The 25,314-nt window shown below is 48.4% G+C and overlaps 1 pseudogene across 1 annotated transcript in view; it reads right to left on the bottom strand.

Annotated features, from left to right (window-relative positions):
- Positions 1-7,911: 7,911 nt before the first annotated feature.
- The window catches only part of LOC311235445 (SH3 and multiple ankyrin repeat domains protein 1-like), a 114,859-nt pseudogene continuing 97,456 nt past the window's right edge, over positions 7,912-25,314 (bottom strand). The window contains exons 16-23 of the transcript in view: positions 24,046-24,164; positions 23,873-23,929; positions 21,510-21,624; positions 20,318-20,448; positions 17,421-19,693; positions 16,492-17,364; positions 8,718-9,611; positions 7,912-7,963 (exon numbers count right to left, since the gene is read on the bottom strand). The product of the transcript in view is annotated as an SH3 and multiple ankyrin repeat domains protein 1-like (transcript). The remainder of the gene's footprint in view (positions 7,964-8,717; positions 9,612-16,491; positions 17,365-17,420; positions 19,694-20,317; positions 20,449-21,509; positions 21,625-23,872; positions 23,930-24,045; positions 24,165-25,314) is intronic.

Genomic DNA, 25,314 nt, shown 5'->3' with positions numbered 1-25,314 from the left:
GACCAGCAATAGGCAAAATCAGGACACATTCTCAGAGTTGGGTCAGGAATGGGATCTCTCCCCAGAGCTGAGGGACAAACTAGATACATTTACATGTCTCCTGTATGTCCCAAAAACATCAACCACCAAGGTCAATCAGCTCAGATATCACATTTTCTATGCCAAAAAAGGTGAACTTGAAAGTCATCAACTCCCACCATGCAAGGTGTGGGAAGCTATTGTTTGGAGAAGGATGTTTGGAGAAGGACCCACAAGTGCCAAGCCCTGTTGGCAGAGGCTGGAAGATGGAGAGAGAAGAGGAAGCTGAACAGTTGGTGGTGGACTGGACGGAAGGCCAGCCAGCATCCGATGCCGTCCTGGATCTACTGGCCTGTAACTGTCCAAAGAAATGTTCACTCCCAAGATGTATGTGTTGCAAATGGCCTCAGGTGAAATGACATGTGTAGACTGGCAGACTGTGAGAACCAGGCATCCACCTCAGATAGTGTGGAAAGTTCTGATGAAGATGTGGAAGACATGGAACACTTGGAAAATTATTATGATTACTAGGTTATTAACAGTAAACCAATTGTAGAGCGCCACCAACAGCGCCACGGATAGAGACTTAGAACAGTCTGTACTTTCCAAAATAAACAAATATTTTTCTGAAAACATTATATATTATATCATTGTATAGGTCTAACTGGGCTGAAAACATTGATAGGTGACATGGCATGACACTCTGTGGCCCTATATGAATGTTGAATATGCATATTGATCAATATTCATTGTTTTTTATTACTATTTCAATGTTTTGGGGAGATTTATGTTTTTGTAACATGGCAGTATTGAAAGAAATAGTGTTTTGGAGTAAAATTACCAGCAAACAGTCAACATGTAAACGGTAACCATGGCCAAAACATTTACATCATCTGAGTATACCTTTTTAAACGGTATCATAAATGTTGTATTTTTAGTGTATTTTCATCACATCCAGAGTTAGATTTGTAGTCAAGGAGTAGGAGAACACATTCAGTTGCATTATTATCCATGGGTTATTGGTTATAATGGTCATATTGCCTTTTAAATTAAGATTATGTACCAGGCGAGGGTAAAAATATGATGTTTTCCTACATTGTATCTCCATTTACTCTGGAATGGTAATAGATGTGGGTTTACTTACACTGGATTCATATGTCCTAGCTTGTTACCTATCAAAGGAGACCAGAAACATGCATATAGGCCTTATGGTTCAGGAGCTATCATGATTAATTTGGGGCATGTAATTTCGGACAGGAGGCCTGAAAGATATGCTTGGTAGTGTTATAAAAGCTGTGATAGCACACGTTTGGAGGCAACTGCTGCATTGCTATCACATATTTTCTAGCAGTAGGGGTGTATACCTTCTCAAAAATCACTATGAAAGTTAGTCCCCCAAGATGGCTCACGGCCTATTAGGACCACATTATGAAAGTGGCACAAATCAGAATAGAAAAGATCAGATTCCACGTGATTTATGCGGATATATGAGCAAAGAAATATGATTTGGGCCACTTTTGCCTGCAGCTTGAACGGAGCCTGTGACCATCTCCTCTAGCCTAGAAGTATGTGTGTGTATACAGTATGTGTGTGTGTATATATGTGTATATATACAGTATGTGTGTGTATATGTGTGTATATATGTGTGTATATGTGTGTGTGTATATGTGTGTGTGTGTGTGTGTGTGTATATATATGTGTGTGTATATGTATATGTGTGTATATATACAGTGTGTGTGTATATGTGTGTATATATATGTGTATATGTGTGTGTGTATATGTGTGTGTGTATATGTGTGTGTGTGTGTGTGTGTGTGTATATATATGTGTGTGTATATGTATATGTGTGTGTGTGTGTGAGTGTGTGTCAGAGAGACTATGCAGCCTGTGCAGAAGCCCAGTGTTGAGTTTCCTTGGTCGGCATACTTTTGGCCATTAGCCAGCAGTTCCATTTTCCACTGTATATATATATAGAGGCTGAAAGCAGGACGGCCTGCCTGAGAGGCTTCATCACACAGGCCTGTCCTGTCTCTGTCTGTCCTGTTTCTGTCTGTCCTCTCTTGTCTCTGTCTGTCCTCACAGGTCTGTCCTGTCTCTGTCTGTCTGTCCTGTCTCTGTCTGTCCTCACAGGTCTGTCCTGTCTCTGTCTGTCCTCACAGGTCTGTCCTGTCTCTGTCTGTCCTCTCTTGTCTCTGTCTGTCCTCACAGGTCTGTCCTGTCTCTGTCTGTCTGTCCTGTCTCTGTCTGTCCTCACAGGTCTGTCCTGTCTCTGTCTGTCCTCACAGGTCTGTCCTGTCTCTGTCTGTCCTCACAGGTCTGTCCTGTCTCTGTCTGTCCTCACAGGTCTGTCTGTCCTCACAGACCCCTGTCTGTCCTGTCCTCTCTTGTCTCTGTCTGTCCTCACAGGTCTGTCCTGTCTCTGTCTGTCCTCTCCTGTCTCTGTCTGTCCTCACAGGTCTGTCTGTCCTGTCTCTGTCTGTTTGTCCTCACAGGCCTCTCTGTGTCTCTGTTTGTCCTCACAGGCCTCTCTCACGTCACTGTTTGTCCTCACAGGCCTCTCTCTGTCACTGTTTGTCCTCACAGGCCTCTCTGTGTCTCTGTTTGTCCTCACAGGCCTCTCTCTGTCACTGTTTGTCCTCACAGTCCTCTCTCACATCACTGTTTGTCCTCACAGGCCTCTCTCTGTCACTGTTTGTCCTCACAGGCCTCTCTCTGTCTCTGTTTGTCCTCACAGGCCTCTCTCTGTCTCTGTTTGTCCTCACAGGCCTCTCTGTCTCTGTTTGTCCTCACAGGCCTCTCTCTCTGTCACTGTTTGTCCTCACAGGCCTCTCTCTGTCACTGTCTGTCCTCACAGTCCTCTCTCACGTCACTGTTTGTCCTCACAGGCCTCTCTCTGTCACTGTCTGTCCTCACAGGCCTCTCTCTCTGTCACTGTTTGTCCTCACAGGCCTCTCTCTGTCTCTGTTTGTCCTCACAGGCCTCTCTCTGTCACTGTTTGTCCTCACAGGCCTCTCTCTGTCTCTGTTTGTCCTCACAGGCCTCTCTCTGTCTCTGTTTGTCCTCACAGGCCTCTCTCTCTGTCACTGTTTGTCCTCACAGGCCTCTCTCTGTCACTGTTTGTCCTCACAGGCCTCTCTCTGTCTCTGTTTGTCCTCACAGGCCTCTCTGTCACTGTTTGTCCTCACAGGCCTCTCTCTGTCACTGTTTGTCCTCACAGGCCTCTCTCTGTCACTGTTTGTCCTCACAGGCCTCTCTCTGTCACTGTTTGTCCTCACAGGCCTCTCTGTGTCACTGTTTGTCCTCACAGGCCTCTCTGTTTGTCCTCACAGGCCTCACTGTTTGTCCTCACAGGCCTCACTGTTTGTCCTCACGTCACTGTTTGTCCTCACAGGCACATCTTATAAAAGTCCTGTAATAAACACAGCAGAGTGCTGGCGTTGGATGAAGCCTGTGATTGATTGATAATTTTATTAACAGATTGCAGAATGGGGTACAATACAGTACGGCTCAATAGACACAATTGTTAAGGGGATGCAGACCAGAGAAAGACTTTCGTCTTGTTTACATCAGGGTCCCCCGTTTTCAATTCATAATGAGTTGAGTGGTGTTGTGTTACTTCCTGGAGGCCGTGTCACCCAGACACGGAGACACGTGGCGTCTTGGAGCCCCCGGGGCGGAGAGAGAGAGCAGCCAAGTGGCTCAATGCAACCAGCTCAAGTGGATCATTGTGGCTGCGTTCACACTGCAGGCCTAAATAGGGCTCAATTCAGATTTATTGCTCTGATCTGATTTTTTGTTTTGTTTGGCTGTTGCTCCTGAACTGACCCGCGTGCGCAAAATGAACATTATTAAAGAAGTTGGACGTAAAGAATTGTGACAAATGTTAATCTAGGGTGATATAAAAGTTGCATTAAAGTGTGACTGAGGTGGTATTGCAAAAAATATCAGACCTGTATGTGATTTTGGACCACTTGGAATACAAACATGGAAGACAGATGTGATGGAGGTGGTCAGTGGATACAGACATGAAGACAGCTGTGATGGAGGTGGTCAGTGGATACAGACATGAATACAGCTGTGATGGAGGTGGTCAGTGGATACAGACATGAAAACAGCTGTGATGGAGGTGGTCAGTGGATACAGACATGAAAACAGCTGTGATGGAGGTGGTCAGTGGATACAGACATGAAGACAGCTGTGATGGAGGTGGTCAGTGGATACAGACAGTGAAGACAGCTGTGATGGAGGTGGTCAGTGGATACAGACAGTGAAGACAGCTGTGATGGAGGTGGTCAGTGGATACAGACATGGAAGACAGCTGTGATGGAGGTGGTCAGTGGATACAGACATGAAGACAGCTGTGATGGAGGTGGTCAGTGGATACAGACATGGAAGACAGCTGTGATGGAGGTGGTCAGTGGATACAGACATGGAAGACAGCTGTGATGGAGGTGGTCAGTGGATACAGACATGGAAGACAGCTGTGATGGAGGTGGTCAGTGGATACAGACATGGAAGACAGCTGTGATGGAGGTGGTCAGTGAAACGGCTCTTTTTTACCTCCTCCTCTGCTTACGAATTATCTGGCCTCCACTGCATCAACTTATAAATTGAACCATAAACTGTGACTTCAGTGTCCTCCATGTTTAAATCCATCTTCTTTATTGTTCATTTGCGTATGCGGGTCAGTTCAGGCGCGTAACCAGTTCACACTGGAGTCTGCATGATCTTGGCCACATTTAAAACAAATTCTGTAAACGGCCAAACAAACAAAAGAAAATCAATAAATCAGAATTGAGCACTAAAGCTTGCAGTGTGAACGCAGCAATATGTGAATCTGGCAGGAGGAGAGGCGACCTGCTGGGAAATAAAAACCCAGACAAGGCGATTGTTTATTATATAGCGATTTATTTCAACACCTTAGTTAAAGCTCTATCATTATTTTATCAGTATATACTGTATTTCGTTTTTTAAACAAAAACGTCATAAATATCCTCTTATCTCTGCATACTTAATTCTCATACTGTATATAGGTCATATTCATTATGTATTCCACTAGTCCTAAAATACTCTTTTTGTTAAATCATAGTTATATAGGATGTTATGCTTTCTGCACCGCTCCGTCCTGCTCCTTCTGCCGGGTCTGCAGCACATCAAGCGCTGAGGCGTCTCGGTGGGAGACCAGGTAATAAGAGAGGGAGAGAGAGAGAGAGAGAGAGAGAGAGAGAGAGAGAGAGAGAGAGAGAGAGAGAGAGAGAGAGAGAGAGAGAGAGAGAGAGGGGGGGGACAGGGAGATAGAGAGAGAGAGAGATAGAGAGAGAGAGGAGAGAGAGGGGAGAGGACAGGGAGAGAGAGGAGAGAGAGACAGAGAGAGAGAGAGAGAGAGACAGAGAGAGAGAGAGAGAGAGGGAGAGAGAGAGAGGAGAGAGAGAGAGAGAGGAGAAAGAGGAATAAAGAGAGGTTAGAAAGAGAGGATAAGAAAGAGAGAGGAGAAAGAGAGGAGAAAGATATAGAGAGGAGAAGGATAGGAGAAAGAGGGAGAAGAGATAGAGAGAGGAGAACGAGAGAGAGGAGAAAGAGGAATAGAGGGAGAGAGAGGAGAAATAGAGGATAAGAAAGAGAGAGGAGAAAGAGAGAGAGAGAGGGGAGAGAAAGAGGAAGAGAGAGAGAGAGAGGAGAAAGAGGAACAGATGGAGAAAGAGGGAGAAGAAAGAGATAGAGAGAGGGAGGAGAGAAAGAGGAAGGGAGAGAGAGAGGAGAAAGAGAAATAAAGAGAGAGAAAGAGAGGAGAAAGAGGGAGGAGGAGAAAGAGAGAGAGAGGAGAGAGAGAAAGAGGGAGAGAGAGAGAGAGAGAGAGAAAGAAAGAGAGGGAGAGAGGCATCACTGGGGTCGTGGACGAGCAGCATAGAAAGCATTTACAGGAAACGCAAAGAGAAAACAAACCAACAAAGAAAACAACGAATAGCTTCAAATAATTTGTCCACACTATTGGAAGACGGAGATTCTTAAAAATGTTTACATACTTAATAATTAATATCGTTATCATTGTTAAAGTATACTATGTTTTTGATATCATCATCATCATCGTCGTCGTCCTCCTCATTATTACATATGACTACAAATGGTGCGCTTTGAACCCTACAGTCGGATGAGGAATGAGGAACGAGCGAATGGAACCTAGCATGTAAAAACACCAGGGCGTTTGTGGTTGACTATGTACTGGATGGTTTGCCTGAAGTACTGTATGCTGCTCTGAAAAAGGTTTCCTCTCCGATAAGAGAGATTTCTGCCTCATTAATGAGAAGAATGGTGCGATGGTATGATTGTCAAGTATTTAGAAGGATAAGAGATCTTCTGACCGTTGGAGAAGGTGTTAGAGAGAGAGAGGGGGGGGGGTATGGGTTGGGAAGGGGAATTGGGCAACAGACAGACAGACAGACAGGGCCAGAAGGTGGAGGAGAGGAGGTCAGACAGACGGGACCAGAAGGTGGAGGAGGTCAGACAGACGGGACCAGAAGGTGGAGGAGGTCAGACAGACAGACAGGGCCAGAAGGTGGAGGAGAGACAGACAGATGAGCAGTAAAAGCCCTTTTTGATCACTGCACCTGTAAACAAGAGAGCTGTTGACATTATGGCATCATCGATTTCCATCCCTTGAACTGTGCTGTGTTCGTGTATCGATAAGAAAGTCGATTTGCAGAGTAAAGACATGCATACCCACTCTCTACTCTCTGCTGTCCCTCTCCAATAGTCATAATTCATTTTATATATATATATATATATAATTTTTTATTAAGATAATAACCATGATAATAATAACATATCTCAACCTATCTCAAACCCGTCCTCTTTTCTTGATCCTCCAATCACGACCGTTGCTTCAGTGACAGTTGTGATTGGAGGATCAAGAAAAGAGGGCGGGGTTTGAGATTCAGTTCAATTCACAATGATATATATTATATATATATATCTATATTACTATATCTATATATCTATAGATATATGTATATATATATTCTTTTAAATTTGTATAATCCTCATTACGCACAATGGAGCTCAACATTTATAAATACCCTGACCTGTTTGAAATGAATGATTGCAATCAGCACTTGGTACAAAACAAAGAAATGGTTCTAATTATTATGAATCCCTTTTTTTTCTTTGCACATAGGATATATTCAGTGCTCGCAAAGTACACACATACAAAGCTTATTGGGCGTCATTCAGGAGATAAGGGCAAAAAGAAACGATATCAATATAAAAAAGACTACTATCACTATCTATGGTTTCCATTTGTCATGGTTTATAAAACAAAGAAAAAGAAAAAAAAAGGTTACTCTCCGTTCCTGGGGCCATATTGTGACTTTGGCTTGTGTGCACTGCAGTTAAAACGTGATCTAGATCTGCTTAAAGCCAGCTCTACTGGAGTGAGAACGTGGCCCTCGCGCGCTTCGCTGCCGTCGGTAGAAGCCTTCCTTGGGACTCTCTCTGTAGCAGCTTTCCCATCTCCAGACCTGGATAGAAGTTCTCCCCCGGTGCTGCCATGCAGCGGATGGATCGAGAATTATGCGATTCAGTGTTTTGCGTGTGTGTGTGTTTGTGTGTGTGTGTGTGTGTGTGTATGTGAGCGAGCACACACCAGAATGTCTTAACTAAAAGCCTTTGCACCAGTCATGTTCATTGTTACTTTTCTTACAGTATCCTTTTCACCGCGTAGCTCGTACCGCCGCTCGGCCCACGTGAGCCAGAGTTCATCTCGTTTGAAATCCAGGGTCAAACATCCCCTTCGGCACAAAGGTCCTACTTGTGATCCTATCGATCTACCCGCTTCCTGTCCAGCGCTCCTCTCCTCTGCTCTCCTCCTGGTGAGACACCCCAGCTTCTTGAGCTCTCTCAGTCTGTGTCTCGGGGAGACGGGGCGACATGCAAGGGAGAGGAGAGACGCCCGGTGGGAGAGAGGGAGGGAGGGAGACAGAGGGATGAGAACGAGTGTGTCTGTGTGGGCGGGGGGGGGGGGGGGGGGGGGGGGCTAAAGAGGGGTGACAGATTAATAAGAGAGGGAGAGGGAGAGAGAGGAGAAAGAGGAATAGAGAGTGAGAGAGAGAGGAGAAAGAGGGGGGGGAGAGAGAGGAGAGAAAGAAGAGGGAGAGCAAAAGAGGGAGAGAGAGAGAAAGAGGGAGAGAGAGAGGAGAAAGAGGAATAGAGTGAGAGAGAGAAGGAAAAAGAGGGAGGAAGAGAGAGGAGCGACAGAGGGAGGGAGAGAGAGGAGATAAAGAGGGAGGGAGAGAGAAAGAGGGAGAGAGAGGAGAAAGAGAGAGGAGAAAGACAGAGGGAAAGAGAGGAAAAAGAGAGAGAGAGAGAAAGAGAGAGGAGAAAGAGAGAGGGAGGAGAAAGAGAGAGAGAGAGGAAAAAGAGGAGGGGGAGAGAGAAAGAGAGAGGAGGATAATCAAATCATATCTAATGAGAATCTAACGAGGGAAGGGGATGGACCCAGCTGACTCGCGTGGAAGGAATGAGACACGTCAGACTTTTCCTTCTCCATCCAGTCCTTCCTTCCCACCCGCTCCCTCTTACGCTCCCAAGTCGTCCCACGGTCCACCAAAACCCCCCGGTGGACGCCGCTTCCCGTGGGCACGCTCGCCCCCCCCCCCCCCCCCCCCCCCCCCCACAGCGATAACCAGGTGAGACGTCCCTCTCACCTGTCGGTGAGTTTCTTCAGAGCCCTCTCGATGTTCATACGGTGCCCCACGCGCGTCACCCCCAGGTCCAGGAAGTCGTCCTTGGCGAGCGAGGGCAGGTGCGAGCCGTCGATCTCGTTGTCCAGGAAGCGGTCGCGGTGCTCGCCCAGGTTCAGGTAGGCGAGCCAGTCCGCCACGTCGTACTTGGTCCAGTAAGGCAGCGGCTTGACGGCGAACGGCTTGACCGGCGGCGGGGGGATGAGGTGGGGGTAGCTGTGGCAGGAGGGGCTGGGCGGCAGGTGCAAGGGGGAGGAGGCGCCCGTGAGGAACTGCGTGGGGGAGAGCGAGCGGGAGACCAGGAGGGGGCTGGAGGCCGGCGCCCCCGTCGGGGAGAAGAGGGGGGGGCCGGAGGAGCGGTAGGCGTCCCTCAGGGCGTGGTGGCCCGGCGGCGTGAGGGGCCCGGGGAAGTCGAAGGGGCCGCTGTAGGCGGGCGTGCTGGGGAGGATGGGCAGGGAGGAGGGCCTGGGAGGCGCCGGGCCGGGCTGCTCGTTGGAGTAGATCAGGGGGCTGGGGGCGCGGCGGCGCGACACCGCGGACGACCTCATCTCGGGGCCGCACTGGAAGTCGAACGTCTGCTGGCGCAGCTTGGAGCGGTGCTTGTTGGGCGACGTGGGGTACGGGGAGTAGGTCGGCGAGAGGGGCGGGTGGGCGTGGACCGGAGAGGTGGGCATCTGCGGCGACGGGGAGCGCGCCCACGTGCGCTGGAGGGCGCCCTGCGGGGTGGGGGAGACGGAGGGCGTGGCCGCGAGGTTGGGGGTGAGGATCTGACGGTGCTGTGGGGAGGAGGTGGGCAGGGGGGAGGTGGAGCGCCCCGAGGGAGGGCTCTGGAACGCGTCGCTGAAGTCCGCGGAATACCTGGAGGAGACACGGAGCGAACCGGTGAGTCTGACGTCTGAGAGGAGACAAGAGAACCTGACAGAACACAAGAGAACCTGACAGAAACAGAACACAAGAGAACCTGACAGAAACAGAACACAAGAGAACCTGACAGAACACAAGAGAACCTGACAGAACACAAGAGAACCTGACATAACACAAGAGAACCTGACAGAACACAAGATAACCTGACAGAACACAAGAGAACCTGACAGAACACAAGAGAACCTGACAGAACACAAGAGAACCTGACAGAACACAAGAGAACCTGACAGAAACAGAACACAAGATAACCTGACAGAACACAAGAGAACCTGACAGAAACAGAACACAAGATAACCTGACAGAACACAAGAGAACCTGACAGAACACAAGATAGAACACAAGATAACATGACAGAACACAAGAGAACCTGACAAAACACAAGAGAACCTAACAAAATACAAGACAACCTAACAAAACACAAGACAAGAGAACCTGACAGAACACAAGAGAATCTGACAGAACACAAGAGAACATAACAAAATACAAGAACCTAACAAAACACAAGACAACCTAACAAAACACAAGACAACCTAACAAAACACAAGACAACCTAACAAAACACAAGATAACCTAACAAAACACAAGACAACCTAACAAAACACAAGACAACCTAACAAAACACAAGATAACCTAACAAAACACAAGATAACCTAACAAAACACAAGACAACCTAATAAAACACAAGAGAACATAACAGAACACAAGGGAACCTAACAAAATACAAGAGAACCTAACAAAAAAAACTTAAAAAAAGTGAATATCAGGAAGGCAGCAGGACCGGACGGCATCCCCGGCTGCGTCCTAAAAGTCTGTGCCGACCAACTGGCCCCGGTATTCACTGACATCTTCAACCTGTCCTTAGAACAGGCTGTCATCCCCACCTGTCTGAAGAAGTCCACCACCATCCCTGTACCCAAAAAATCTACGCCCGCTTGCCTCAACGACTACCGCCCTGTAGCCCTCACCTCCATAGCCATGAAGTGCTTTGAGAAGCTAGTGAAGGGCTACATCTGTTCCTCCCTCCCCATCAACCTGGACCCCCTGCAATTTGCATACCGCCCTAACAGATCCACGGAGGATGCCATAGCCCATGTGCTGCACACAGCAGCATCACACCAGGACAAGAGGCAGGGGAACTATGTGAGAATGCTGTTCATTGACTACAGCTCAGCATTCAATACCATAGTCCCCTCCAAACTCATAGCCAAGCTCAGGGACCTGGGCTTGAACTATGACCTCTGCCAGTGGGTCTTGGACTTCCTGACGGGCAGACCCCAGATGGTAAGAGCAGGCAACTGCACCTCCTCATCCATCACACTCAACATAGGGGCCCCCCAGGGCTGTGTTCTGAGCCCCCTCCTCTACTCCCTGTACACACATGACTGCGTGGCACAGCGGAACAACAACACAATCATCAAATTTGCTGATGACACAGTAGTGGTGGGCCTGATCTCTGCCAACGACGAGAGGGCCTACCTGGAAGAGGTAGAGAATCTGTCACAGTGGTGTCAGGAGAACTGCCTCTCCCTGAACGTCAGCAAAACAAAAGAGATGATTGTGGACTTCAGGAGGTCGGGGGTCAAGGACTACAGCCCCCTCAGCATCGACGGGGCACCGGTTGAGAGAGTGAACAGTTTCAAGTACCTCGGAGCCCACATATCCGAGGACTTGACATGGACCACACACATTGACAGTGTTGTGAAGAAGGCACGACAACGCCTCTACTTCCTCAGGCGCCTAAGGAAGTTCCAAGTCAGTCAGAAGATCCTTAGGAACTTCTACTCATGTACAATCGAGAGCATCCTGACTGGCAACATCACCTCCTGGTTTGGGAATAGCACTGCACAAGACCGTAGCAGACTACAAAGAGTGACACGTTCAGCCGAACGCACAATTGGAGGGGGGCTTCCCACCCTCCAGAACATTTACAACAAGCGGTGCAGGGGGAAGGCTAAGAGAATCATCAAGGACTCCAGCCACCCGAACAACTGCCTCTTTGAACTGCTGCGGTCAGGCAAGCGATACCGGAGTCTTAAGGCGAGCACAGAAAGACTCAGAAGGAGCTTCTATCCCCAGGCCATCAGGCTGCTCAACGAACAATAAACACTATGCAGCAACCATCAAATGCACACAGCACACACATCCACACGCACACACTCACTTTAAACGGGCAACTCACTGCAGCACCCACTTTACACACTTTAGAACACCTAAACACACTTTACACTTTATATTTATTGGTAAAGGATTTGCACTACAACTCGCACACCTTACTGTAAATTGTACCTAAATTGTACCTCATCCCATTTCTGCTCTGCACTATATAGTATTGTATATTAGTACATTGCATAGTATATTGTATATTGTATGGTAACTCAGTTACTTCTATTCTGCATCGAACATTGTACATATGTCTATACTGAACACTGTGACCTCTATTTTCACTTCTATTTTACATGCTATACTATTTTTATTTTTATTTCATACTATCTTGTCTAACACAGTCTCTGGAGCGAAACAGTAAGAAGCATTTTGTATAAAAGTATTCTGTACTTCTGTATGACAACTATTAAAGAAACTTGAAACTTGAAAACACAACCTATATTTATGCCAACTTTATGCTCATTTCATGCCTATGTCTATTTTATGTCTACATTACTGCTGTGAAGCACTTTGGCTGCAATTCTTGTATGAAAGGTGCTGTACAAATAAACGTTATTATTATTATTATTATTATTATTATTATTATTATTATTATTATTATTATTATTATTATTATTATTATTATTATTATTATTATTATTATTATTATTATTATTATTATTATTATTATTATTATTATTATTATTATTATTATTATTATTATTATTATTATTATTATTATTATTATTATTATTATTATTATTATTATTATTATTATTATTATTATTTTTTTTATTATTATTATTATTATTATTATTATTATTATTATTATTATTATTATTATTATTATTATTATTATTATTATTATTATTATTATTATTATTATTATTATTATTATTATTATTATTATTATTATTATTATTATTATTATTATTATTATTATTATAACAAAACGTTAGATTTGTATTAGCCCTGACCTGAGGAAAAATTGCATTCGTCATCAGCACTATCTGGGAAATATAAAATGTCAAAATGTGCTTGTAATTCTATTCACGTATGACTGATATGTGATATCAGATCTCTACAGATAACAGACAGGGTTGTGTGCATCACGCGCCTTCCTATTCCCATTCACACATGACCAGTGATGCCGGTAACGCGTTACTAAGTAACGCGTTATTGTAATCTGATTACTTTCCCCCGAAAATAGTAATCTAACGCGTTAATCTTTAAAAGCCAGTAATCTGATTGCAGTTACTTGTCCAAGTGGCTGTGCATTACTATTTCGTTACTATCTCATCATAAATTCATAATGCAGGCGGAATGCAGTATTTTATTTCGTTTTCGACAGTCAAAAATACATTTTGAGCTGTTTTTCTTTTGGGAGTGACGTAGTGTGGCAGTGAAAGGGTTACACAAGAATGTGTCCCCGCGGCGTGACTGGACACTCTGTCTGTGAGTGACATCTGCTTTGGTCCAATCACATTCCCCATCCACAGTCTGCGAATCAGAGGCAGAGTAGGGCGGGTCTTCACAGCACGTCATGTGACATATGCGCCAATCGTGTGACAGCAGGGCTCCGTCGTCGGAGAATTCCACCCCAAAACGCTTGGCAAAATTAAAAGTGAGTTTCTGTTCAGACTTCCATCCCAAAACGCTCGTATAGCCTCAGTCACTACTTCACGTTCATATGCGGAGGAAACAAAATACTGTCTACCGCTAAAAACAGCACATCCAATTGCATTGAAAGCATCTGGAATCACAACACTGGGGGACCCTGATGTAAACAAGACAAAAGTCTTTCTCTGGTCTGCATCCCCTTAACAATTGTATGTATTGAGCTGTACTGTACTGTACCCATTCTGCAATCTGTTAATACAGTTTTCATTCATTCATTCATTCATTCATTCACTAGCCGACGCTTCGACTAGGTACAGGAGGACTCGGAGGCCAGCCAAACAGCAAAAGAGAGAGATTGTTTCTTTCCCTTTTGATTAATCTATATTTGATGGTGGCAGAGCAAAAGCTCTTATTTGCCAGATTTACAGTTAATTTACATGCACCCCTAGTCGCTTTTTCTACTTTTTTGAAATATTTTGAGTGTGTGTGTGAGCACAGCGGTGTCTGTGTTTATTATTATTTCATGAAATTGGGTAAATATCTTAATTTTACATATATGTTCATTGTGTGAAAAGCTTAGAACATGAAACACTCTAGAAATAGGAGAGACAGATTTAGTGCCTTCTTCACCCCTAGTTACTATTTCTACTCTCATCCACTCCAACGTTAAAACGGCATTTTTAAGCATTTTTAAATCTGCTCTTATTCGTTCAATTCTCTATATATCTTGCCATGCTTTGAATATTCCACGAGACAAGGACCCTGCAATTGCTGGGGTGTGCTGTTACCGATGTAAAACTCATGGTGGCGTCATTGCTCCACAGATAACTTTGCCACAAGTCAGGGGAGGTGAATAGACTGTGGCGGGCTGATAGTGCTTGAAACTCGGCACACAGGTTTTGTGGTGGGGGGGGGGGGCCGGCGAGTGGATTTTCAAGACAGAACCAGAGGCGACCGGACCGCGCAGTCTGCAGCGCGCCACACGCCGAAAAAACAGGACCCCCATAGGCGGCACGCGCCAACGAGGAAGTGTACTGCGCGGATCACCTCTGGTCCTTGTTTCACCAGCGAGCCGAGCCGAATATTCTGGCCGGGGCAGTACATCGAGCGCCCGGAGGATAATGCAGGTCAGTGGCCCACTTGGTAAAGTTTCGCCTCAACTGCGTTTGTGGTCGAACTAATGAGCGAATCTTTAATATTTTTTTTGATTCATATTCAGAGGTAATTCGTCGAGATATTCCTAATTGGTATTTATCAAAAATAAATATTAGAAATATGGTCAAAAACAACATGTAGTCGTTTCTTTTGAACCGCAATTCGCAGTTGCCCACTTGGTAAAGTTTCGCCTCAACTGCGTTTGTGGTCGAACTAATGAGCGAATCTTTAATATTTCTTTTTATTCATATTCAGAGGTAATTCGTCGAGATATTCCTAATTGGTCTTTATCAAAAATAAATATTAGAAATATGGTCAAAACAAACAAGTATCCGTCTTTTTCGATGAAAAGACATATTTTTTCAATAAAAACTGACGTGGTATCAAACAAACACTAATTTAAGTGGTTAAAATTCGAAAATATGTGTAATTTTTTACAGATATCTTGAGAATAGGCTATGAATGTTAAACATGGGTAAAATTTTTTTTAAAAATAGTAAACAGTTAAAATTATATGGCTTTAAACATGATGTATCTTTTCCTCTCCCTAAGCCCAGTGAGCTCCCTCATCGTTAGGACAGCACAAGGGTTTTAAAGAGAGACTGATTGTATGTTTATAGAGAGACATTTATAAAAACAATTTAATAGTTACAGTTGATATAATTGAATAGTTCAGCCTGCATTTGTTAGATGTGAATGGATATACACTGGTTTTGTAAAACCACTGGCTGGCTGCTCTAATGCTGTGAGCATCATAGACTGTTGCTTTACCATACTTGATGGTACAGAAGCTGAAGCACTAGTTTAACAATTTACGTTATGTGCAGAGAAACAAGTTAAAAACAATTTATGCACTTTCAATAAAGCGTTTAAAAAGAAAAACGGTTGGGGGAACGACGACGACTTCATAACCTAGTTACTTTCAAAGTAACTAAGTTACTCTGATAATCAAGTAATCAGTAAAGTAACTTGGATTACTTTTTAAAGGAGTAATCAATAATCAGTAATCGGATTACTTTTACAAGTAATCTGTGGCATCACTGCACATGACATGGGCCAGTGTTTATGTAGTTTGGGTGAACTATTACTTTAATAGTAATAGTTCACCCAGGATGGTCTAGAGGTAAAGAAACCGACCAGTAACCAAAAGGTCGCTGGTTCGATCCCCGTCTCCGACAAGAGGGTGTATTCCAGCTGTGAGCTGGTGACTGAAGGCTGGCTGCTATTACATCCACAGTGCCCACCATCCTGCCTAAGTGCCCTTTAGCAAGGCACTGAACCCCAAAACTGCTCCAGGGGTGTTGCACTGTGGGCGACCATGCACTCTGACCTCTCTGACGAAAAGCATACGCATACGAAACGACCGTGTGTGTGTAACTAGGAGGGATATGAGGACTGTGTGTAACTAGGAGGGATATGAGGACTGTGTGTAACTAGGAGGGATATGAGGACTGTGTGTAACTAGGAGGGATATGAGGACTGTGTGTAACTAGGAGGGATATGAGGACTGTGTGTAACTAGGAGGGATATGAGGACTGTGTGTAACTAGGAGGGATATGAGGACTGTGTGTAACTAGGAGGGATATGAGGACTGTGTGTAACTAGGAGGGATATGAGGACTGTGTGTTTGTGTAACTAGGAGGGATATGAGGACTGTGTTTGTGTAACTAGGAGGGATATGAGGACTGTGTGTGTGTGTAACTAGGAGGGATATGAGGACTGTGTGTGTGTGTAACTAGGAGGGATATGAGGACTGTGTTTGTGTAACTAGGAGGGATATGAGGACTGTGTTTGTGTAACTAGGGGGGATATGAGGACTGTGTGTTTGTGTAACTAGGAGGGATCTGCGAAAAGACAATTCTCAATACATTGACAATAAAATGACAGCAGACTGCACCTGTTGTGTACGTTGGGGGGCCTGGGAGTGTGGCTCCAGTCGTCCATGCTCTTGACGTTCCCCATCTGCTGCAGCTTGGAGCTCAGCTCCGTGATGACGCTGGCCTTCACGCCCGACATCGGCGAGGCTCCCCTCCGCGCCTCCAGCGACACGCCGGCTCTCAGGAGCACCACGCCGTGCTCCGCCTCCTCCGCCGCCGCCGCCTCCTCCCAGCCCGTGGACCGCGCCTCCATGGGCCTCTCCAGGCAGGCGGCCAGGGCGGAGCCAAAGCCATCCTCCACCTTGGAGCGGCTCGGCCTGTGCCTCCTCTCCTCCGCCCCCTCCCCCCTGGCCTCCTCCTCCTCCTCCTGGGAGGGGGGGTTGGCGCGGGGAGCAAGGGGGGTGAATGGTGCTCTGTCGTCGTAGCGTCGCCGGGGGCGGCGGCCTGCCTCCTCCTCCTCCTCCCGCCTCCTTGTGGCGAGTCGTCTTCGGGGGGAGCGCCGGGTTCGCCTGTTTGGTGTCGTGCGCCTCAAATGTTTGCCCGCCTGAGTAGGTGGTGTAGGTGTCGTGGTGCTCGGCGCCTCCCTCTCCTCCTCCTCCTGCTCCTCCTCTCTCTCCCCTCAGCCCGGTCAACCCCAGCATCTCCAGATGGTGGTCGCTGCTGCTGTGGCTGTCCAGCTCCTCGATCCCAGAGTCCCCCACAGCGTCCTGCCACTCCCCGCTCTTGGGGACCGCGGTGGGGGGGTGGTGGTCGCCCGCTTTGCCCGTCTTGGGGCCGCCTGTAGTCACGTCGTAGTTAGAGGAGGAGGAGGAGGCGGCGGTGGGCGTGGCGGTGGTGGAGGCGTAGGTCACGGCGGCGGCGCCTCTCTCCTGGGTCACGACGGTGGCCGGGGGCTGGGGTTCGTCGGGACCGGCAAGGCGGGCGTGGGAGAGGGTCACGGGCCGGGGGCGGTGGAGAGACTGGGCGGGGAGGGCCGAGGAGGCGGAGGAGGCGGCGGCTGCGGCGGCGGAGGAGGAGGAAAGGGGGAATATCTGGGGCGACGGGAGCGACGGGGAGAGAGCCGACTGCGTGAGGTTGGCCACCTCGCTGTCGTACGACGTGAGGCTGGAGGCGGCGGAGTCGCAGCCCTGGGGCGAGGGCTGGGGCGCGCTGGAGGGCACGCTGGAGGGCACGCTCCCCGCAGGCGCTTTGGCGGAGGGGAGAGGGGGAGGCGGGGGCGGCTGATGCTGATGAGGATGCTGATGAGGATGAGGGTGCTGATGAGGGTGCTGATGATGATGAGGGTGCTGATGCTGAGGGTGCTTCTGACCTCCTCGCTCGTGACCGCCGTTTGCAAACTCCAAAGGGGGGGGCAGGGGGTCGGCGAAGACAAACTCGTCGTCCATGTCTATCGAGGGGGCCGGCGGAGGGAGGACCATGAGGCCCAGACCTCCTCCTCCTCCTGTCTCTCCCCCGGGGCCGTGAGCCTGAGGCAGGCCGGTGGCGGGGAGCGTGTACTGGGGGACGTAGCTGGTGGCGTTGGGACCGGGCTCCATCTGCAGGAAGGAGGGTCTGCGGGGGGTGGGCTGAGGGGGCGGGGGGCCGGGGGGCAGCGAGGACAGAGCGGCCCTGCTGTCGTACACTCTGCGGGTAATACTGCGGCGCGTACTGGTTGGTCCTGTCCTCCGAGAACCGCACTCTGAGGCCCTCTCTGGGGCCCTCTCTGGGGCCCTCTCTGGGGCCGCCCTCCTTCTCTCTCTCCATTCGCTCTCCTCCTCCCCCTCCCCCTCCTCCCCCTCCTCCTCCTCCTCCTCCTCCGCCGCCGCCCAAGCGCAATACCCGGGGGGACTGCGGGCGGCTGTGGGAGGCGGGGGTGGGCGACGCGAGGGGCATGGGGACGGGGGAGGTGTAGGCGGACGGCGTGGGCGTGGGGAACAGCGAGGGCGTGGGGGGTCTGGACGGGCGTGGCGAACGAGCCCGCGGCGGTCATCTGCCGGCCGAAGTGTCTGTCCTCGCGCCGGGTCCTGCGGTCGTCCTTCAGGGCCCTCTCGCGGGCCGCCAGGGCCAGACCCAGGGGCGACAGCGGGTCCAGGACCTTCCCGGTGAGCGGGTGGATGAAGGTGGTGGCCGAGCCGTAGTTGGAGGGCGCCGACCGGGGCTGGCCGTCGTGCCCCAGGACCGGGGAGGAGTACTCGGGCAGGCCGAAGGCCGGGGGCATGCTGCTGGCGTAGTGGACGTAGCTGTCCCCGGAGAACATGCCCTCGTCGATGGACTTGGAGGGTCGCAGGCGGGGCGCGGGCGTGTCCATCTCGGAGTCGTGCAAGGGCTGGGTCCTCACCGCTCCTCCTCCTCCTCCCCCCGCCTCTCCCTGGAGGTCCTCCTCGGACGAGAGGAAGAAGGAGGCGCTCTTCCTCCTCATGTCGCGGAAGCGCTCCCTGTCCCGGCGCGCTCCCCCGCCGTAGGCCGCGCCGTAGTCCGCGTTCTCCGGGTTGTGGTGGTGGTGGGCGGGGGGTGCGGCGGGGGGCGGGCCCACCATGTGGGGCGGGGTGGGGGTCAGCGGGGAGGGGAGGCTGGTGTTGGGGCTGTCCGGGTCGGGCAGGGCGGCGGGCTCGTCCTGGGCAGGGTCGGTCTCCATGCTGCTGCCCTGGCTGCTGCGCCCGCTGCTGCTGGTGGAGGGCGCCTTGACGATGATGGTGGGGATGGCGATGGAGCTCTTCTCCTTCGCCCCCCGCCGCCGGCCTTCCCCCCCGCGCCCCGCCCTCCACCTTGGGCTGCTTGCTCAGGGCGCCCTTGCCGCCTCCCCGCCTCACGGCGACCCTGCCGGCCCCTCCTCCGTCCCGCTCCACCCGCCCCCCGTGATGCTGCGGGGGCTGCTGGGACTTGGGCGTGGCGCTCGTGGGCGGCGCGGCGCTGCTGTAGCCCCTCCTCATCCCCCCATCTTGCCCCCCCCTCCCTCCGGGGCACCTCCGTCTCCCGGCCGTACAGCCCCTGTCCGTCCGACGGCCTGCGGAGGGTGGGGGCCACGTGCTGCTGGTTCATCCCCCCCGGGGCGCCCCTCTCCCAGGCCGCCTGGCCGCCCCCGGCCCCCGGCTGGTAGTGGAGCTGGGAGCCGGGGGAGACGGGCCCGGCGGCGAGGGGCGGCTCCGGGGCGGACGTGTTGGGGGCGGGGGATGTCCTCCGACAGGCTGCGGGCCAGCTTGTTGGCTGCGGGGTTGAGATACTGCCTCTCCTCCTCCATCACGCCTGCACACACACACACACACACACACACACACACACACACACACACACACACACACACACACACACACACACACACACACACACACACACACACACACACACACACACACACACACACACACACACACACACACACACACACACACACACACACACACACACACACACACACACACACACACACACACACACACACACACACACACACACACACAGGTAAAGTACATGTTTTCAGACAGGTAAAGTACATGTTTTCAGACAGGTAAAGTATGTGTTTTCAGACAGGTAAATCACATGTTTTCAGACAGGTAAAGTACATGTTTTCAGACAGGTAAAGTACTTGTTTTCAGACAGGTAAAGTACGTGTTTTCAGACAGGTAAAGTACATGTTTTCAGACAGGTAAAGTACATGTTTTCAGACAGGTAAAGTACATGTTTTCAGACAGGTAAAGTATGTGTTTTCAGACAGGTAAAGTATGTGTTTTCAGACAGGTAAAGTATGTGTTTTCAGACAGGTAAAGTACATGTTTTCAGACAGGTAAAGTATGTGTTTTCAGACAGGTAAAGTACATGTTTTCAGGTAGGAAAAATCAAACAATCACATGTTTCACAAGCAGTCTTTACCAATAGATTTCTGCCGCATCATGCCTGCATGCTGGGGCCCGTGGCCTGCGGGGAAACGGAGCTTGGTTGTAGCCAAAGCCTGCCGGCCCAGACTGCATGAGGCTCACTGAGGCCTGCTGCTCATAACTCTGCTGCAGGCGTTCAAACACACAGGAGACAGAGAGAGAGAGGGAGAGAAGGAGAGAGAGAGACAGAGAGAGGGAGAGAGAGAGACAGAGAGAGAGAGACAGAGAGAGAGGGAGAGAGGTAGAGAGAGAGGGAGGTGAGAGGACAGAGACGTGTTTAAATAAGCAATAAAACCATATTAATATTGGCAGGACAGGAGACGTATGGCAATATACAGGGCTTTCCCAGGATTTTCAACTTGCGAACCGGAGATGGTCTGGGGGGGGGGGGGGGTTGTGTCCTCTATCCAGGAGGCAAAACAATTAGAAAGACATTTGCTGTAATTTCCTGAAGCATAGTTTTTATAAAATAGCAAACACAAGGCTAAGTGTTTTGGCTGGACGTATGACAGCAGGACACATCAATTCAAAACAAAAGTGGGGTTTTGCAAGCAACTCTGCAGCAAACATAGATCACCAATAACTTTTTTCATTTGAATAGTCAAAACCTTTCCTGTTGAAAGAAAGGTCCGTTTTAGTCATACCAGAGACACTCTACTACTGTATGATGTGGTTATAAGACTGGGGTCAGGGGTTAAAATCTGTTATCTATTGTCGGGTCAATGTGAACACATGCAGATAGAGGCTGGTTGCTAGGAGCCTGAGCTGAACAAACACAGAAGAAGACAGGACACAGTACATAGTACAGCATGGCAATATGTCAACATTTACTATTAATCTGTGTTATCAGATTGTGTTTGTTTTTATATTGTGATACACAATTAGTTGCTTTTAAAACAAATCAGATAAATACGATTTCTCACAAAATGATTTGTGAAGATATTTGATCTGTATCTGTCATACTGTATCTCACCTTACATCCTCGTCTACTGGATTTACCCAACATGCAATGTTCCATTCTTGAGAGCCGATATCGGGAAATGTATTTATATTGAGTCCTTGTGGATAATATCATGATATTATTATATTCCTTATAGCAGTATGTGGTAGAAGCTGTCAGTGACTTCTCTACCTCACTGGGGAGAAAAACTCTTCTCTACCTCACTAAAGAGAACACTCTTCTCTACCTCACTAGAGAGGGCACTCTTGCTTCGGTCTCTCTTGCCCCATGGCCTCGTTGGACCTGCTGACTCTCTGGAGTTATGGTCTGTTGGGCGGCGGCCAGAATCTCATCCAGTTTGTCTGAGAGAGAGAGAGAGGGAGAGAGAGAGAGAGAGAGAGAGAGAGAGAGAGAGAGAGAGAGAGAGAGACATGTATGATCGTCAACCACAGACTCATACATTTCCTCACAAACAACAATGCCCTGAGCAAATCACAGATTGGCTTCCTACCAAATCACTGTACAACAGACCACATTCTCACCCTCAGCACCCTAATCGACAACCAAATAAATAAAAATAAAAGCAAAGTATACTCCTGTTTCGTTGACTTCCAAAAAGCATTTGACTGAATTTGGCACGAGGGTCTGCTGTACAAGCTGTTAGAAAGTGGCATTGGAGGAAAACCTACGACCTCATAAAGTCAATGTACACCAACAACACATGTGCTGTGAGGATTGAGGAAAACACACAGACTTCTTTCCTCATAGACAGGGGTGCAGTTTGAGTCCAACCCTCTTCAACATATACATCAATGAACTGGCAAAAACATTGGAACAAACTGCAGCACCTGGCATCCCGCTAGCAAACACAGAAGTCAAATGCCTACTGTTTGCAGATGACCTGGTGCTGCTGTCTCCAACAAAAGAAGGGCTACAGCAGCACCTTGATCTTCTGCACGAATTCTGACATGGGCACTGACAGTAGATCTAACCAAAACAAAAGTTATGATATTCCAAAAAAGGCCCAGCCTACAACAACACAAACACAAATTCCTCCTAGACACAATTTCCCTAGAACACACAAAAAACGACACCTATCTCGGCCTAAACATCAGTGCTACAGGGAACTTCAACCAAGCGTGAACGACCTGAGAGACAAAGCAAGAAGGGCTTTTTATGCTATCAAAAGGAATATCAAGCTAGACAATTCAATCAAAATCAGGCTCAAAATATTAGACTCCGTCATAGAACCCATTTCCCTGTATGGCTGCGAAGTCTGGGGCCCACTTGCAAGCCAAGACTTCACTAACTGGGACAAACACCCAATTGAGACTCTGCATGCAGAATTTGCAAATCCATTCTCCGCACCCAACGGAAAACACCAAATAATGCATGCAGAGCAGAACTAGGAAGATTACTAATTATCAAAATTTAAAAAAGAGCATTTAAATTCTATAATCACCTAAAAGAAAGTGACCCAGACACTCCATAACAAAGCCTTCACCTACAGAGAGACCCTTGAGAAATGCCCACTCAGCCAGATGGTTCTGGGACTCTGCTCACAAACACAAGCAGAGCCACCAGACAGAAACCACACTGGACTAAACCAAATTATAAGAAAACAAAAAGAAAACTATCTGACACATTGGAAAGAATCAACCCAAAACCAGAGCAAATTGAAATGCTATTTGGCCCTAAACAGAGAGTACACAGTGGCAGAATACCTGAGCACTGTGACTGACCCAAAACTAAGAATATCCTTGACTAGGTACAGACTCAGCGAGCACAGCCTAGCCATCGAGAAAGGCCGCCATAGGCAGACCTGGCTCCCAAGAGAAGACAGACTATGCACCCACTGCACACAAGAAGAGGTGGAAACCGAGCTACACTTCTTAACAACCTGCCCACTATACCAAGACATCAGAGACATATACTTCCCACGAATTGCAAACACCCAAAGTGACTTTGAAAACATGGAAAATAACTCTAAACTCCCATACCTACTGGGTGAAATACAACAATGTGCAAACACAGCAGCAAGATTTGTGAGCTGCTGTGACAAGAAAAGGACATCCAACGGAATACAACCACCTGACTGTCAATCATACAAGTAATTCTTCTGTAATGTACTGATTTTTTTTTTATTTCTCTGTTTGATTGTTTGGCTTTGGCAATGTACAGTAGGGAGAGGAAAACGATGGAGAGAGAGAGAGAGAGAGAGCAAGAGAGAGAGAGAGAGAGAAAGAGTGAGTGAGAGAGAGAGAGATAGAGAGAGAGAGAGAGAGAGAGAGAGAGAGAGAGAGAGAAGATGATAGAGAGAGAGAGAGAGAGAGAGAGAGGAGAGAGAGAGAGAGAGAGAGAGAGAGAGAGAGACAACAGAGAGGGTTCAACAAAGTAATTCTTGGCAGGAGAAAACAAGAATAAGACCATTTAAACAAGTCCCTCCTCCTCCCTCCCTCCCTCCCTCCCTCCCTCCCTCCCTCCCTCCCTCCCTCCCTCCATCCCTCCCCCCTCCCTCCCTCCCTCCCTCCCTCCCTCCCTCCCTCCCTCCCTCCAGGTCTGCATTCAGTCGTCCCTTTAAATGACAAAGTGCAGGGGGCGGTGTCTTACTCAGTGCCATTTGATAAACGGTCCTCTTCTTATCGGGAGCCTGAGAGGACTCGTACTCTGAAGAGAGAGAGAGGAGAGAGAGATAAAGAGAGAGAGAGCGATAATAAGAGAGAGAGAGAGAGAGAGAGAGAGAGAGAGAGAGTCTTTTAATGAAGGCTGGGTGGGTGGCTGACGGGGGGGGCTGATGATGGGGGGTGAGTGATGGGGGGTGATGATGGTGGGTGCTGATGGTGGGGCTGATGGTGTGGCTGATGGGGTGTGGCTGATGGGGGTGGCTGATGGGGGGGGGGGGCTGATGGGGGGTGTCGATTACGAAGGCAGGGTTATGATTAAAGACAGATATTCACCTTGCTTCTTCCTCCACGGAGAGGCTGCCGGGTGAAGCGTACATAATTTGAGAAACAGAAATTAGGTCACGCTATAGCGCCACTGTCTGCGAGCCACGTGTGAATGATGTGCGGATGATGAGATATACATACGTGGACATGTGAGGACGATGTCGATGATGTGGAGAGAACGATGACGATGGTGATGATGGTGGTGGTGATGATGGTGGTGGTGAAGATGGTGGTGGTGATGATGGTGGTGGTGATGGAGACTGATATGAGAACGGGACAGGCGTCCATGACTCTCCCACCTTTCTCCACTGTCGGGGGCGGCGTGTCGTTTGGTGCGGAATAGAAGACAAACAGGACGATAGTCGGTTATTGACACCAAGCGCTCGCAGGATCTCAAGTTGTTGTTAACCCTTTCACATACCACACTACGGAAGGTTAACACTTTCATCACCACGCTACGGAAGGTTAACCCTTTCACTACCACACTACGGAAGGTTAACACTTTCACAACCACGCTACAGAAGGTTAACCCTTTCACTACCACACTACGGAAGGTTAACCCTTTCACTACCACGCTACAGAAGGTTAACCCTTTCGCTACCACGCTACGGAAGGTTAACACTTTCACAACCACGCTACAGAAGGTTAACCCTTTCACTACCACACTACGGAAGGTTAACCTTCACTACCACACTACATAAGGTTAACCCTTTCGCTACCACGCTACAGAAGGCTAACCCTTTCACTGCCACATGACAAGTTTCAAGTTTCAAGTTTCAAGTTTCTTTAATAGTTGTCATACAGAAGTACAGAATACTTTTATACAAAATGCTTCTTACTGTTGCGCTCCAGAGACTGTGCAAGACAAGATACGTATGAAATAAAATAACATAGTAAAATTAGAAGTAAAAAAAATGAGGTCACAGTGTTCAGTTTAGACATATGTACAATGTTCGATGCAGAATAGACGTAGTTACCTACAATATACAATACTGTGGCTTGTACTAATATACAATACTATATAGTGCAAGCAGAATGGAGAAAGGGACGAGGGCAATTTAGGTACAATTCACAGTAGGTGTACGAGTTGGTAGTGCAAATCCT

Source organism: Notolepis coatsorum, assembly GCF_963971535.1.
Source record: "Notolepis coatsorum genome assembly, chromosome: 10".
In the NCBI taxonomy this organism is placed as follows: domain Eukaryota; kingdom Metazoa; phylum Chordata; class Actinopteri; order Aulopiformes; family Paralepididae; genus Notolepis; species Notolepis coatsorum.
This window is presented reverse-complemented; position numbering and strand designations above follow the sequence as displayed.